Source organism: Elephantulus edwardii, unplaced genomic scaffold, assembly GCF_000299155.1.
Source record: "Elephantulus edwardii isolate Elephantulus edwardi_28Jun2011 unplaced genomic scaffold, EleEdw1.0 scaffold00001, whole genome shotgun sequence".
In the NCBI taxonomy this organism is placed as follows: Eukaryota; Metazoa; Chordata; class Mammalia; order Macroscelidea; family Macroscelididae; genus Elephantulus; species Elephantulus edwardii.
The window spans coordinates 32769223-32786596 of NW_006399751.1; the positions used below are offsets into that span (position 1 = coordinate 32769223).

Consider the following 17374-nt stretch of genomic DNA (forward strand, 5'->3'; position numbering starts at 1 on the left):
TTTTTTCTTGAGTCATCTGCCATGAAAAATCACTGAGTGTACACATAACAACTAATGGAAATGTCGAAGTTAGAAGACTTAACCTAATTGTAGAAGTACATTGAATCAAATGTTTAAATATGCCTATTTTTCTATTGACCACTGTTTTGATATAGGAATCGGTGCAAAGGTAAACAGTAAAAGAATTCAGAACTTTCTCAAGCTGTGTCATCACTATATGAAGTGTTTTCTGTGAGGAAATTTTGTTCTTCCAAAACAATTCATTATGTCTCCTTGAGCAGATAACAGAGTCAATAAAGCGCAGAGAACATGAGCTAGAATATGTATTGGTTGGCATTGAATACACTAAATGGGATCTTTGCCAGTGACTCCCTGTAACTATTGATGGCGGAGTCTCAGAAGAGTTGAATAAAAAATCCATATTGTTTTTGTGAACATTCCAGGTGAAGTGCTTTTGGTTAGTATTTCACCCCACAAATTGTCTCAGTTTAATTTTAAATGAAACATCTGGTAAAACTCCCTCTCAACACAGATGTTATGCACTAATTCCAGTTCCACTGGAGGAATTAGAATAAAATCATCTTTTATGTGATATTAACATGTTGTTGTTGTTGTTATGTGTCAACAAGTCACCTGCTACTCATAGTTATCCTACATACAACAGCCCTAAACCCTGCTCTATCCTCTACCTTATTGCCAATCTTATTGTCTCTGATACACCTACCTCCATTACCACAATCACTGAAACAATCCATATCATCGAAGGTCTTCCTCTCTTGCGCTATCCCTCCACTCTTACAAGCATGGCATCCCTCTCCATAGACTGGTCCCTCCTTGCAAAATGTCCAAAGCATGTCAGATGAAGCTTCAGAATCCTTGCCTCCACAGAGGAGCCTTGTTCTCACCCTTTCTAGGATGAACATGTTTTATTCTCCTAGCTGTCCATGGTATATTCAATACTCTTCTCCAGCACCACAGCTAAAGGCATCTATTCTCCTTCTATCATCCCTAGTCATTGTCCAGCTCTCTGATGCATAGCAAGTGATTGCAAAGAAGATGGGCTGGATCAGGCACACCTTAGTCTTCCAGACTGACATTGTTGTTCCTCAGTACTTTGGAGAGCTCTTTGACAGCAGATTTTCCCCAATGCAATTAGTTTTCTTTTTTTTTTTTTTCCATTTCCTGGCTAATAGTACCAAGAGTGTGGATTGTGGAACCAAGCAAACTAAAGCTGGCAACAATCTCAATTTCTTCACCATCCATCATGATGCTGCCCATCAGCCCAGTAGTGAGAATATTTGTTTTCTTGATGTTGAGCTTCAATCCATATTGAAGGCTACAGTTCTTGACTTTCTGCAGCAAGAACTTCAGGTCTTCCTCAGTTTCAGCAAGCTGGGTTGTGTCATCTGCATTTCTCAGATTGTTGATGAGTCTGCCTGCAATACTGATATCACACTTCTCCTCATAGAGCTCAGCCTCCCAGATAATCTGTTCCGCATATAGATTGAAAAGATATAGAGATAGGACACACACTTCCTAATTTTGAACCATGCAGTATTACCTTGTTCTGTTCTTACAACTGCCTCCTTGTCCAAGTACAGGTAGGTCTCACATAAGCGTGATCAAGTGTTTTGGGATTCCCATTCTTCTCAGAGTTAGCCACAGGGAGTTGTGATCCACACAGTCAAATGCCTTAGCATAGTTAATGAAACACAGATGTTCACGTAACATCTAATAATTCTCTAGTTAGAAGATTCAAACTACTGAAAATTCTCTGAAATCATGTCATGGAAGAAATTATCTTACAGCAATTTAGCATATCACTGCTTGTTTAAAATCAGAAATTCATCCTGCTAAATTAATTGTTTTATTTGCTCCATTCAGGTGTAGAAAAGTACTTGCAAGAAAAACAAACAAAAAAAATGTATTGATAGTTATGTCTGTGTTTGTGATGGAGATTATAGCAAGCTCCTATGGCTGTTTCAAAAAAAACCTGGTGATGTAACCCAAATGTGTCAGGCTGTTCTTAACTGGAAGGTTGGCAATTTGAATGCACCAGCTACTCCACACGAGAAACAAAAAAGATAAATAGTCTCCTCTTACAAAAGATGTATAGTATTAGAAACTCAATGAGTTGTCACTATGACCCAAAATCAACTTGGTAGCAATGGAATAAGAAGGTTTGTTCTGTGTTTTTAAAAATTTAGAATTCAAATAAGTGCGCATGGCACTACAGCACTTGGGGTCATGCAATCAGAATGCTCCTTGGAGGCAATGATGGTGGAACTTCAGCTGAATGCAGTGGGCATGTTTTCAGTAGCTGCCAGTCTTTAGAAAAAGATATACTGGGAAAGGCAGGGGGCCAGCACCAAGAGAGTAGAAGGTTCTCAGTGGGATGGAGTGATACAGCAACTTTACCATGCAACAGTGGACGTGAGCATGGGATGACCCTGGGTAGGATGAGGTTTTAACCTGTTTCATAAGGTTGTTATGACTCCTCATTGACTCAATAGAACCTGACAACAAGAACGTATGTCAATATGACATTTCTAAGATCTCATAAAGAAAAAATAAGTTACTTTAATCTCAAAATATCGTGAATGGATAAAATAATTTTTAATAGACGGAAATTCATTAACATCAGTTATGAATTTTTATGTTCCAATTTTCTTGAAACTCAGGTAATCATACCTACAGGCAGAGAGTGATGAGAAGTTCATGTGAAAATAGACCCAAATTACATGGGCAAAATATTAATACTTATGGGCTTCAAGTCTTTTGTTCATAGAGTTTCTATGAGTCGTGCTCTACTCAAAGGCAATCAACAACATATATATTTATGTCTTTATATTTATCTTTCTATTATGTAGAAATATTATGTATTATATTTATCTTTCTATTATGTTACTATATCAACAGTAACAATGAAAGGTCTTTTTCCAATCAATTCTTTACAAAATTTGAATACTTATTATGTAACAAATTGCAACCCTAAAAGAATTTTCTTCAAGGGACTCTTCTTTAAATTTCCCCAATTTTCCTATTTCTGAATGCCAAAAAGATTTCTCTGCTCTTAGACAGGATTTTGATAGTATCTGCCATGGAAATATCTTTGTTTATTGGGGTTTTTAAAATATTGTGCAATCTATTATAATTGGAAAAATTCCATGTTGACTTTTCTTCCCAGAGGGTTTTTTTTTTAATATGTATTTTTTGTAAATCTATTTTTATATTATTTTCCTTCTCTGGTAGCGTATTTCTGAAGTCTCTAGTTACATGATACTGAATTAACTAAGAGTAAATGTCCCAAGCCCACTTTAAAATACTCCTTTGTTATTTTTAGTGGTACTGGTTCTGAGGTTGCTTTGCTCAGCATATATAGTAGTAAACTCCACTGTTTCAGTCTCTTCTTGCTCTAGAAACACTCCAATTTCATAATGCTATTTGCCCTACCGATAGTTTGCCCACTTTCATTCTTTCTAAACCACATACTAACTGTTTTTTATAAAATCTCTCATAATACTTTCCCATATCTGGGACTAGCCAAAAATTATGCAATAAATCCAGCCATGATAGTTCAATTCATTTTCATGTTTTACTATTTTCTAATAATTATCTTTTTCACATATCGTTTCATGCATTTTGTCAACCTCAAATCTGAATGATATGTGCCTAAGGCACATACGATTAACCATATGTGGATGCTTTTAGGAATATGCAATAAATAGGCATATATTTCATTTTCTTGTTTAATTTTTTTAAAGTTTTCTTTTATAATGCTTTACTCTCCTGTTTAATTATCCCCCTTTGGGTTCACCTTGTGTGAGAAAGTAGAACAATTGGAATTCAACATGATCTTAAGTTTGCATTGGGACAATTTTTTTCCTCTTCAAAAATCTTTCTTTACTTTCTATACTACATGAGTTTTGACATTTTCCTAGTTTTCAGTCATTTACATTTGCTATACTCATGGATTTTAAAACTATCACATAAAATACCTAACTTCTTTCTTGAAGAAATGATTTTTCTTATAATTAGCATATTCAAAATCCTACTTTAATATGGAAATATAGCATTGGAACAGTATTCAATAATATAACAATAGCTTCTGTTATATCTCCTGTTTTCTGCATAATTATTAAAAACTTGCAAATAACCATCTCGTTAACAACAACTGGTCTCTATTCCTAAGGAGGAATAGATAAAAAAGGAAGCCAGGAATAGGAAGAGGATAAGAATATGTAGCTAATCACTTCTGTGAATTTCCTTTGCATTGAAACCAGAAGAAATTGTGCCATTTTGATGACAGAATCTATTTAAAAATGTTGATCAAAAGGGGAGAAATGTAGAACAGAATTTTAAATTTCTATATTTAAAATTCCTAGAATTAAAAATTCCTGCACATGCTGATTTACTCTTAATTCCTCTGCTTCCAATCTAGCTGTCAACTCTGACTTTTCCCTGGTTTCCTACAAGTGTGAGTAAGGTTGTTCCAAGCCTGCGGGAGTGAGGAAAATAATCTGAAAGGTCTATAAAAAGATTTTCCCTTAATCTTCCTGTTTTGAGTCTGAAGCCTGATCTCTTGCTGTACAATCCTGAGCTGTTTGGAGGTTCTGTGGGGATTAACTAATTTAATTTCTTCTCTCTGTAATAGCCCCTTGAAAGAATTAAAGCTTTTTCTCTCTTGGGTTATATTATATAAATTACAACATCTGCTTTTCAGATAATACTCGTGGCTTCATGGGATCAGAACGAAATAGTTTTCCAAGTTATAGAATAATGATTCTGTTATATTTTCTTTTTTAAATTCATCACTATTTATCTATCTCTGCCAGTTCATGATAAACTCTTTCTGTTTCGTCTCCACGGATTTGTCTGTATTGGATATTTCACCTAAGTGGGACCATCCAATGGTCTTCTGTATTTGATATTAGTTGCAGTTTTTGTTATGTGTTATTGAATCATAACTGATCCATAGCTGACTTTCCAGATTAAATATTGCATCAACTGCCAAAAGAACAAAGAAATCTGTCTTGGAAGATGGGCAACCAGAATGCTTCTAAGAGGCAAGGATGATGAAACTCTGTTCCACATACTTTGGGTATGTTATTAGGAGGGGACAATCCTTGGGAAATATGCATAAAAAGCACAGGGTCAGCAAAAGAGAAAGATCCTCAATAAGATGGAATAATATGGTGACCATAACAACAGGCTTAGCACACAGGGCTAACTTCATCTGTTTGAAAATATCAATTGATAGTTCATCAATTCTTGGCTCCTTATTTTTTTTGCCAATGCCTTCAATGCAGCTTGACTGTTTTCCTACAGTACTATTGAGTCTCAGTCATACGTTACTTCCTGTAATGAATCCATGTCACCCAATTCTTTTTGTTATAGTCACTATATGAATTCCTTCTACTTTTGATGTTTCCTGGATAATTCAAGATTTTGCCTGGGTATTGTAATTCAAGGGTTGAATTTGTTCTTGAGGCCTTTCGGCTTAAGAAATGCAAATCAAGTTCTTCTCTTTTTATTTTTTTTTACTACAGTTCTTTGTCCATTTCATTGTAATACTCTGTTTTGTTTTTATGTGTTGCCCTTTGAGATCCTCTGTTCAATTTTTACTTTATCATTTTCCCTTTGTGTGAACTTTTTTACAATCTAGTTCTATTTTTGGAGAAGAAAGATATATAGAATTATCCTATATATATATATTCTTCTATTTCTATTGAGCTATGTCAGATTTTACTTGTAGATTAATCTGCCGATAAGCACATGTATTATTTCCACCTTTTGTTAATGATGGAGTGAGCCAGTATTTGTGTCCCTACTTTGAATTATTTTGAGTAGATGAGTAATCTCCTCCCATACAATTAACTGCCTGTGAAAACCCACCAGAGGATCATCTGTGGGTCAGTTCTGACTTGATGGTACACAACAACAACAACCACCCATATAACCAGAAATGTATTGCAGGATTATATGAATGTTCAGTGGTTTTGTCTAAGTCTGTCATGTATGCACCCTGTGAAACATGTCAGTACCCAGGGCATTGTCTCAGATCTTCCTGGCAACTGGTAGTTCCATTGAGGTGAGGATGGTGCCTTCCTACTACCTTATCCCATATGAGTTTGCCAGTAAGTTACCCAGAGGATTGACCTGACAATCGTTCATGAAATAAATCTAAACTTAATTTAGTCAGTTGTCATTAGGTGGTGTCGAGTCAAGTACAACTCACAGGGACCCTATGAACAACGGTTCTGGACCCTGTCTTATCCTGTGCCATCTTTTCACTTCCTGACACACTAGAGCCCATCGTTGCAGTTACCATAAAAATCCACCTCATTGAAGGTCAACCTCTCTTTTGCCAATCCTCCACCGTTCTGAACATCATGTCCCTCTTCAAGGAATAGCCCCTCTTAGCAACATGTCCAAAGTATGTGAGGCAAAGCCTCATCATCCTTACCTCCAAAGAGCACTCTGCCTACACCTTATACAAAACATATCTGTTTGTTCTTTTGGCTATCCATGGAATGTTCAGTGCTATTTTCCAACACTACAGCTCAAAGGTATCAATTCTTCTATCGTGCCTATTTATTGTCCAGCTTTCAGGCGCATAGGAAGTGATTAGAAAGATCATGGCCTGAATCAGTCACACCTTAATCCTCAAACTGACATCAGTACTCCTCAATAATTTGGAGAGGTTCCTAACTGCAGACTTTCCCGGTGCAATATGTTTTCTTATTTTCTGACTGCTGATACCAAGGGTGCTAATTGTGGGTTCAAATAAGATGAAGTTGTTTATAGTTTCAATCTATTCTCCATCCATCATGATGTTTCCCATCAGTCCAGTGGTAAGAGTTTTTGTTTTCTTGACATTGAGATGCAATCCATATTGAATACTACATTCCTTGTTGTTCTGCAACAAGTGCTTCAAGTCTTCCCCATTTTCAGCAAGTAAGATTGTGTCATCTGCATAACACAGGTTGTTGATGAGTTTCCCTCTGATCTTGATACCACATTCCTCTTCACAGAGTCCAGATTCTTAAATAATTTGCTCCGTCTACAGATCAAATAGGTGTGGAGAGAGAATACAATGCTAACACACTATGCACTATTCCCCCGCTCTGTTCACATAACAGCATTCTGGTCCAGATATAGGTTTCACATGAACACAATCTGGGTTATGCAAATGATACAACCCTGCTTGCTGACTGTGAGGAAGACCTGAAGCACTTGCTGGAGGAGGTAGGTCAAGGATTGCAGGCTTCAATATGGATGGAAGCTCAACGTCGTGAAGACAAAGATTCTCACCACTGGGCCGATTGGAAGCAGCATGACAGATGGTCAAGAGATTGAGATTGTTAACAGCTTCAGTTTGCTTCGCTCCATAATTAACACTCTTGGGACCAGAAGCCAGGAAATCAAGAAATGAATTGAATTGGGAAAGTTGGCTGTCAGGGACTTCTCCAGAGTACTGAAGATCAACAATGTCAGTCTGGAAACTAAGGTGTGCCTGATCCTGGCCATAGTCGTTGCAATTGCTTACTATGTGTCAGAGAGCTGGACAATGACTAGGGATGATAGGAGGATTGATGCCTTTAATCTGTGGTGCTGGAGAAAAGTGTTGAATAAACCATGGCCTGCCAGGAGAACAAATAGGTTCATCCTAGAGAAGGTGAAACCAGGCAGCTCCTTTGATGCAAGGATTCTGAGGCTTCATCAGACATACTTTGGGCATGTTGAAAGGAAGGACCAGTCCCTGGCAGAAGGATCAGTCCTTGGAGAAGGACATCATTCTTGGAAGTTTGGAGGAACAACAGCACAAGAGAGAAAGACCCTCGATGAGATGGATTGATTCAGTGACTGAGGTAATGAGAGTAGATGTGTCAGAGATCATAAAGTTGTCATAGGATAGACCAGGTTTCAGGACTATTGTACATAGGGTCACTATGAGTCACAAGTGACTCGACAGCGCATAAGAACAAAACATATGTTTTCTTGTCCTGTTCACACAAATGCTTCTTTGTCTACGTATAGCTTTCCCATGAGCACAATCTGGGATTTTCATTGTTCTCAATGTTAGCTATAACTTGTAAAATCCACACAGTCAAATGTCTTTGCATAGTCAATAAAAGACAAATAGACATTTTTTTTGGTGTTCTTTGCTCTCAGCTAGAATCCATGAAACACTAGCAATGAGGTCCTTGGTGCCACAACCTTTTCCGAATCCAACTTAAACTCTGGATTCTTGAACTTTAGAAGGTAGAATGCTTTATTATGTAAATTGTGTAGAGGATCCTCATTATGGGACATTTAGCAATATCTTAGAAGATGGAAATACTTTCTTAAATAAGTGAAATAGTTTTTAATTGAGTATTCTTCTGGTTTAATTGTGTCCTGCAAAAACATGTGTTTTTTTAACCTCAAACTCTATCCTCCAAGTCATCATTCCCTTTGGGAAAGGATTGTCTTTGTTATGTTATTGAAGGATTAGTGTGGTGTATTTTTGAGATGTAAAAGAGATTAAATGCAAAGTAGTAAACAGAGACAGAAGAAGATTGTTGCCAAACCACAGAAGATGGCCTAGGAAACAAGGAATATTGGTCCTATAGATGCTGAAAAGAGAACAGGACTCCCCTTAGGGTGGACAGTCAGGAAGCCCTGCACTAAAGCTCTTGCCCTGGATTTGGACAGTGAGGTTGATGCAGTGTTTTGTCCGTTGTTCATGGGTCACTACTAGTTAGAAGCAAATGAATAGCACTTGATAAACAACCAACTTCTTAAACTCTAAGATATACCACTCCTGCTTGTTAAAACCATCACTTCTAGTATTCCTCTTATAGCAGCATTTCACTAAAACAAGTGCAATTTTCTTTTAAAAGTAGCAGTTCTATTTTTGAATTTTTTAATAAAAATACTCAATCATTTTTACAGCTAGTACTCTTTGTTCAAAGGAAAAAAATGTTTTTTCCTTCTATAACTTTACTTGAATGAATCATTGAGCCAATTATTTTCAAAGATGATGTTGCTATTTTAATTTCCATTTTCTTTGAAATGTCCTAATCATTAGACTGTAAGTTCTTTTTTAAAAAAATGCAGATAAAATTCTAGTGAGTATGTTGAATCTAATTTCAAAAGTTTTATGAATTATCAAATAGCTCTGTGGAGAAAGAAAATTGTATCTGCTATGAGTTTGATGCTGTTTATATTTTTTTTATGTCTCTGATAACATAATCTAGAATTTTAATAAAATTGATGCTATAAATAAAACTTCTATTTAACATATATCCATTTTTATATCAAATTACTGAATATTTCAAGTTTATCAATTTTAGTTTTTTTCAAATTGAGTGAGAGTTTACAAAACAAATTGGTTTTGTATACAACCAATCTTATATATTTTTGCTTCATTATCTTAATTATAACACTTACATTGTAACCAGGGACCTCTGGTGGCACAGCGAGTAGGGAATTAGGCTGCCAACCCATGGAAAGGAAGTTCTAATCTATCAGCTGTTCTGTCAAAGAAAGATAAATAATCTCTTCTTGCATGATTTACTGTCTCTGAAAACCCATTGGAGGGTGAACTATGAATCAGTTCCCACTCACAGGCAAAGAGAAAAAGAGAGACATTATAACTATATTCATCCCACTTCCTCCCTGTGAATTTTGTTTCCATTACTCCTATACTATCCTTTCTTGATTTCTAAACTCTGAACAGAAGTTTTTCTTTTGATCACGGCTGGTTGATTATTCTATGAAGTGCCTCCCTGCTGTGACTGTTCAGTGTGTGCATATGTATGCATGGTGCCATCAAATTAACTTCAATTTATAGTGACCGTATGAACATCCGATAAGTACTGAAAATTACCATACGAGTGAGTTTTATTTCCAGCTCTAAATATAAGTAAGATCCCCAGTCTCAACAATTCCAATCCTTGTGAGATCATTAAGCTTGGCCATTGTTATGTTTCTGAATTCTCTTCCACTTTTCTCACCCTCTCTGTCTAAGATTTTCTGTTGTGATGCCTTTTAAACTGGTCAGTGATGGTAGTTGGGCACCATCTAGTTTTTCTAGTGTTAAAGTCAAGGAAGCTGAAATGTCCTTAGATCTTCATACCCATTGTTTTAGGCACCTCTGCTCTCCTTTCCTCTCTTTGTCTTTGACCTAAAGTGACCATAGTTGACTACTATCACCAAAAAAAAGGGAACTCTGGTGACCTAGTGATAAGAAACTGTGCAATCCCAAAGTCAGGTGGTTCGAATCCACCAGGTGGTCTATAGGAGAAGGATGGGCAATCACTTCCTGTGTGATTAACTGCCTCTGAAAACCTGCTGGAGCAGGGTCAGCTGTGGGTCAGTTCTGACCCGATAGTATATGACATCACCAATGTAGGAATAGAACATTTTCTTTGTGGACTGTGAAAGCCAATTGACCTTGTTCTCTCTTGACACTTTGATCCTGAAGCCCTAGGATGACTCATTTTCTCAAACTATTTGCTTATAATTAAGATGTTGATATACTTTTGCCGACTATTGGCTCTGCTATAAGCATGAATATGCATAAATATTGACTCCCAAGCCTATTTATGGTGGGTAGGTTGTATGATAGACTGATGGTAAATATGGTGGAAAGAGAATTAAGATCCTCAACCAGGTATGTTGACACAGTAACTATACCAATGGGCTCAAGTGTGGCAGAGATGACACAGGATAGGACAGCACTTAGATCTGTTGTCATAAGATCACTGTAAGTTGTACTCAATTTGATGGCATCTAACAACAACATTTATCTTCAAGAGTATAGTCACTTTGTCATTTCCTAATGTTTGACTTAGTTGTATCTGTTTGTCTAGATTGACTGCCTATATGCCTATTTGTAGATTGATATTAATTATATTATCAATTGTAATTATTATTAATTACATTATTGCTAATAACACAAAATTGATCATGTACTAATGTTTACCTTTGTTGACTGTTGTGCATCTCTCTGTATCTTCCTTTTATTTTTTTAAATTTTCTAATCCTTTATTTTCAACTTTTTCAATTCAATTATCACTTATTATTAATGCATAAGTTTTGAGGGAAGGAGGAAAGTCAAGATTTATTGATTGATAATTCTTCCTTTCCTTTAGTGACAACACTGTGTTTTCATTTTGAACAGCTTAATATCACTATTATAATTGGCATGCAATAAACTTCACACATGTAAAGTATGCATTTTGATAAGTATAGACCTGTGTTCATACCTGTGACGGTATCATCACGATCAAGAAATTAGCTTTATTCCCTGAAGTTTCACTGAGCCTCTTGGCAATCCCTCATTCCACATTTCCCTAATTGTCAGGAACTACTATCAGCTTTCTGTTACTATAGAGATAGTTTGCATTTGTAAAAATTTCATATTAATTGGATCATACACTATGTACCCTTACTTGTCTTTCTTCTTTCAACTCACACAGTAATTTTGAGACTCATTCATGTCGTATGAATGAATAATTTATTCTTTCTCTTGCTGAGTAATTTCCCATTGGATCCATATACACAATTGTTTGTCTACTCATGTATTAATGGATGTTTGCATTGTTCGAGTTTGAGGCTAATAAAAAATAAATCACCATAGCATTGATGCATATGTCTTTGCAGGGATAAGTAAAATGTATTCTGTTAGCCTCTGATTATAGTTATAAATGATCTTTTTAAAGTACAAAGATTTTTCTTCTTATGTAAACAGGGTAAATAAAGGCAAATGAGGAAAAATCTCTAAATACACACACTTTATCTATCACCATATCTATCTTTTTTTTTGTTGTTGTTGTTGTTTTAATTTTATTTTATTAATTTTAATGAACATTTACAGAGATTATGTATTTCCATTCATTGTTGCACTTTTCTCCCTGCCTGGCCCTCCCCACACCCCAGTTCGCTCCTCTCTTTGTAAAGTAAAAGAAAAAATTATTTCTTTGGTATACAATCCCCCTGCCCCACACCCCTCCTTATGTTTTATCTTATATCTATCTTTTACCGTATATCTTTCTGTCTTTTGAGTTAGCACAGTGAGTCTAGCCACCTGTGAAGGTGAAGTCTGAAGGTGGTAAGGTAGATGGTAAGGGTAGGACAGGGTTATGATTTGACCAAGTTATAATCATAGATATATTAAGAATTTATGTGTACAATTTCCGGTTACAAACAATCTGCTTAAAAATAGTATTTATATGCTTTTTAGTGATAATGTAGATTTGCCCTGATGCTTCAGAGCAAAAAGGGCCCTTCCTTAGGAACGCTGCTGACAGCATGCCAAAAAGGTTTAGGTCCACCCTTGACTTTCCAGGGATGTTTTCTCCACATTTTTCTTTCCTTTTCTCTAACTCTTTCACCAACCATGCTTCCTTTGCATGACAAACCTTTTTCACTTGTTCTTCTATTTTTTTTTTTAAAGTAAACTTGCTTTCACTTTGAAACTACAAAACCATCTTTAACCCAAAACAAATGAAGCACAACCATCTTCTCTTGATATATGTGAAGCTTTTCTATCATTGAAATGTTTTGGGGTTTGTGTTTTGTTGTGGAATTATATTTGTTTGGGGTTAGTTATTTTGTTGTGTTTTTTTGCAACAAAGTAAGGCTGCTGTCATTGCTATGTGCTTTCAAATCAGAACTGACCCATGGCTGACCCTCCAACTTCAGAGAAAATTAATCATAAAGGAGGCAATTGCTTATCCTTCTCCCACAGAGCAGCTGGTAGATTTAAACCATGTGCCTTTGGGATTCCACCAGGCCAACAGAGCTCCCTTGCAACAAAGTAAGAGAGATAATTCTGCTGAAGATTATCCAAAAGCAACTGCAACAGTACATCAAGAGAACCACAAGAAATACAAGCTAGATTTAGAAGAGGTTGTGGCAATAGAGACATTATCGCCAAAGAGTACCAGAAGAATGTCTATCTGTGTTTCATTGACCATACAAAGGCATTTGACTGTATGTATCATACCAAACTGGCTAACTCTGAGAAGAATAGAAATCCCAGAACACTTGACTGTGCTTATATTTGTACTTACGGACCAAGAGGCAGTTGTCAGAACAGAGCAAGGAAACACTGCATGGTTCAATATCAGGAAAGGAGTGTGTTAGGGATGCAACCTATCATCATACTATTTCAATCTATATGCAGAACAGATCATTCAGGAGGCTGGGCTTTATGAGGAGGAATGTGGTGTCAGGATTGGAAGATGCCTCATCAACAACCTACCTTAAACAGGTGACTCAACTTTACATGCTGAAGCTGAGGAGGACTTAAAGTGCTTTCCGCAGAAGGACAAGGACTGCAGTCTTGGATATATGGATTGAATATGGATTGAAGCTCAACACCAAGAAGACAAAGATACTTACCACTGGGCCAATTGGCAACATCATGATAGATGAAGAATAGATTGAAGTTGGTAACAATTACAGTTTGCTTGGCTCCACAAATCAACACTCTTGGCACCAGCAGTCAGGAAACCAAAAGACGAATTGCACTGGTAACATCTGCTATCAGGGACTTCTTTAGAGTATTAAGAAGCAATGATGTCAGTCTAGAGACTAAGGTGCACTTGATACAGGCCATGGTCTTCACAGCTACTTGCCACGTGTCAGAGAGCTGGACATTGAATAAGGAGGTCAGAAGAAAATTGATACCCTTCAGTTGTGATGCTGGAGAAGTCTTCAACATACCATGGACTGCCAAGAAAACAAATCTGTCTTGGAGAGAGTGAAAACAAGTTTCTCCTTGTAGGCTAGGATTTTGAAGGTTGGTCTCACATACTATGGACACGTGGCTAGGAAGGACTGGTCCTTGGAGAAGGACATTAAGCTTGGAAGGGTGGAGGGAGACCTTGCAGCAAAGAAGGACCCCAGAAGAGATGGATTGATACAATAACTGGTGTAATAAGATTAGGTGTGCCAGAGTCAGTGAGACTGTTGCAGGACAGGTCAGGCTACGGGGTCAGTATGAGTAGAAGGTGACTCACCAGCATATAACAACAGCAATATTACAATTAACCTACAATAAACTTACCCACTTAGGAAAGGATCTCTTCTGTATCCAAGGACAGCCTTGTACTTTTAAATCTCATTGATGTCACTAGTTGAATTGGATATGATCTGCTGAGATGATCTCCTTGGGAATTACTGCAGACTGAACCTGTACCTGTGGGTAGTTTCCTAGAGAATTTTCTTCACCATTTTATATGACACTTTCTTCCGTCCTGAGTCGTTTGTTTCAATTTGTTAATTGAAACTACATTCAGCTGCACAGAAATGAAATCTCAGAATAGCGGTCTGAATATAATTTATGTTCTCTCACTTGAAAAAAGTTCAGAGTTATAGGCAATTTCAGGAAGGTAATATCACAGCACATGGTCCAGACAGATCACTTCCATCTTTCTTTGCCATTTCAGTGTGTGGCTTGCTACATCATAATCCCAGATAGTTGCTAGACTTCATAAATGTTTGACTGCATTCCAGGGGATAAAGAATGAGCAAAGGAGGAAAAAAAAAAAGAACTCTGTTTATTTAATCTTCTTCAAGGAACTTTTTTCCTAAGTCTTATCCAACCACTTCAACAGAGATCACACTGACTAGAATTTAGTAATGTGACAGCACTTAGTTTCAAAAGAGACTGTAAAATGTAGTGATTTAGCAGGAAAATTGGTAAATATTCAATTCACGAAGGGGTAGCACCATCTAAAGTACTGTTTAAGATATAAAATTGTGCATAAAGCTACTTAAGATCTAAAAATCCGTAGTATTTTGTTTTTCAACTACATTATGTAACCAAATTAAACCATGTTGTACTTACATAATTTTCTCAAAAAGGATAGTGTATGATCTACTTTAAAGCTGCTGCTTATAAAGCTTTTGCTTTCACACATAAAATGTGATTTGAATAAGTACAATATTCTTAAATCATAAGCTGTAAAAACAATTTTTAAAACATTATACCCTTTGCACCATTTCATCACACTAAGTGTTTCAGATAAACCACAAAGCCAGCTTTAATTTATCTCACTAGATAAGCAATATAAATTGCTGTTTTATTTTACTTTTTTTGCTGCCAACCCAAAGGCAGAAAGTTTGAATCCACCAACTGCTCTACAGGAAAAAAATAGACAATCTCCTCCTGTGCTGTTCATAGCCTCTGAAGACATGGTTAAATGATCAGCTGTGAGTAGATTCTGACTCAACAGCACACAACTACAACAATTTTACCTTGTATTAATAGGACTTGTTTACTTATATGTGAAATTCTGTGAGAGTTTCTGCTGGCATTTTCTCATATAAAAGTAAATGATAGTAAGAATAATCATTTATAGCTTCCTCGGTGTTGTTGCTGTTGTTATGTGGCATCGAGTCGCTTGCAACTCATAGCGACCCTATGTACAACAGCTCTGTCCTGTGCCATTCACACTGTCTCTGACACTCCCATCGGCATTACCCCAGTCACTGAATCAATCCACCTCAGAGAGGGCTTTCCCCTCTTGCGCTGTCCCTCCACCCTCCCAAGCATGATATCCTTCTCCAATGACCAGTCTCTCCTTACAACATGTCCAAAGTATGTTAGACAGAGCCTCAGAATCCTTGTCTCCAAGGAGCCACCTGGTTTAAAAAGTTTAAATTTATATGTGTGTTTTTTGTCACAAGGAGAAATCAAATTGTCATATGAGCGGAAGAATATCAAATGCGGGGAAATTCTGGCCCTATATTTATGACCTAAAATTTGCAATAGGAAATAATCTAAAAATAATTGTAAAAATAATTGACTTTGCTATTTCTAAAATTCTTTGGTTCAAATAAAAGCTTCTTCATCTAGCTATAGATTTCTGTGAGCACAGGGGTGAAGGGATGGTGCAGCAGAGAGAGACTCTGGATGAGATGAATCGACATGATTAGGCGGGGTAATAGGTATAGGTGTCTTGGAGTCAGTGAGACTGGCTCAGGATAGGACAAGGTTCAGAGCTATTGTATTTTGGGTTGCTATGAGTCCCAGGCAACTTGATGGCACATAACAACAACAACAACCACCGCAATTAAATATTCTGGAATTGCCATTCTTCAGTATCAACAAAACGTAAGTCTTTACCACTGAACCAATAGGCTAAATCATAATAGATGGATAAATGATTGAAACTGTCAACGCTTTTATCTTGCTTGTATTCACAATCAACACCCTTGGTACCACCAGTCAGGAGTTCAGGAGATGGATTACTTTAGGATAGATAGCTGTCAGAAACCTCTTCAAAACACTGAGGAGAAATGATGTAAGTCTGAAGACTAAAGTGTGCCTGATTCAGACTATGGTCTTATATGTTGTCTGATTACTTGCTATGCATCTGAAAGCTGTGCAACAAATAAAGATGACAGAAGAAGAATTGACACCTTAGAGTTGTGGTATTGAAGAAGAGCACTAAAAATATTCCATGGACTGCCAAAAGAACAAACAATTATGTCTTGGAAAGAGTGCAGCCAGAGTGCTCCTTGGAGCCAAAGATGGTGATGCTTTGTCTCTCATACTCTGGACATGTGATAAAAGAGGCTATTGTTTTGAAAGGAGGAATTTCATGCTTGAAAAGGCAGAGGGTTATTGAAAAATGGCAGAAGACTTCCATTGAGATGGGCTGATACAGTTACTGAGGCAATAGTTTCAACTGTGTCATAGATGGTGAGAATAGCATAGGATAGGAAAAGATTCAGGTCTGTAGTTCGTAGGTTCACTATGAAATGTACTCAACTTGGTGGTACCTAGCAACAACCTATAAAACAGGGAGCTCTAATGGCTTAATCCAGGCAGATATCGTGGCCGAGTGGTAAGAAGCTGAGCTGCAATCTCAAAGGCAAATTGTCAAATCCACCAGCTGCTTCTCTAGAGGAGGATGAGCAGTCTCCTCTTGTGCAATTTACTGCCTCTGAAAACTCAACTATGGTTTGGTTCTGACTAAACAGCATACAACAACAATGGCTTAATGATAAGAAGTTATGCTACCAACCAAAAGGCATGTAGTTAAAATCTATTGGCAGCTCCATGGGGAAAGAATGAGCAACCTTGTTCTTTGCAATTGACTATCTTTGAAAACCCACCAGAGGGTCAACTATGAATTGATTACAACTCGATGGTATATTTCAACAATAACAACCCTTAAGCCAGTGTCTGAAAGCAGATGCAGTCTATTCTCCATTTGGCTCAGGGATGAAATACATTTCCCTCTGATAATTCAGAAAAGTGCATGCATTGTCCTCTGGTTGTTTATTTATAGCATGGAGAAAGTATGGAAAGGTGTTCTATTTCTACCTTGTGTAGGGAAGCATCATTATAAAAACTATTTTCCTTGTA

The 17374-nt window shown here is 36.9% G+C and overlaps 1 protein-coding gene across 1 annotated transcript in view; it reads left to right on the forward strand.

The window, feature by feature from the left end:
* PDE1A (phosphodiesterase 1A, calmodulin-dependent) overlaps positions 1–17374 on the forward strand; it is a 479366-nt gene that overhangs the window by 334425 nt on the left and 127567 nt on the right. The gene's annotated exons all lie outside the window — the stretch shown is intronic.